Genomic DNA, 604 nt, shown 5'->3' on the forward strand with positions numbered 1-604 from the left:
TACTCTAGAAATTCTAAACTAGAGCTCGCTGTTTAGTCGTGCATGCATTTGCTCACTTAAGTGCCTACCTTGTGCCAGGCATTGTTCTAGGCACTGGAGGAAGAACAGTGTTCGAGACAAAGTGTCTGCCCTCAAGGAACTCACATTCTATGAGGGGAGAACAGAAGAAATAAATAAATCTGACATATAATATGTTGCGTGGTCCTGGGTATGATAAATACCTCCCTCTTTAACCAAATGCCATCAAAACAATCAGCCCGTCATGAGGTCTTTCTATTCCTCATCCCGCCGTCATGAGGTCTTTCTATTCCTCATCCCTCTTAAGTTGTTGTATGTCAGCAAGCACCCAGCACGCCAAGCTTTGCCCTTGTGAGCAGGTGGCTGTTTAATGACTATGGGTACCATGGGCAGCTGGCGTTCGAAAATCATGGCCCCGTCTGTGCCCGTTAACCTATCCCAGGGCCTATTGCTTACAACCTTCTTTCTGGTGCCAATTTCTATATGAAATAAAGGTTTTTGTTTGCAAGCACATTGAACGGTTACAGAAACCTACTCTGGTTAACCAAAGTCAGAAAGGAATTTGGTGAAAGGAAACTGGATGACT

Source organism: Orcinus orca, chromosome 1, assembly GCF_937001465.1.
Source record: "Orcinus orca chromosome 1, mOrcOrc1.1, whole genome shotgun sequence".
Taxonomy (NCBI): Eukaryota; Metazoa; Chordata; class Mammalia; order Artiodactyla; family Delphinidae; genus Orcinus; species Orcinus orca.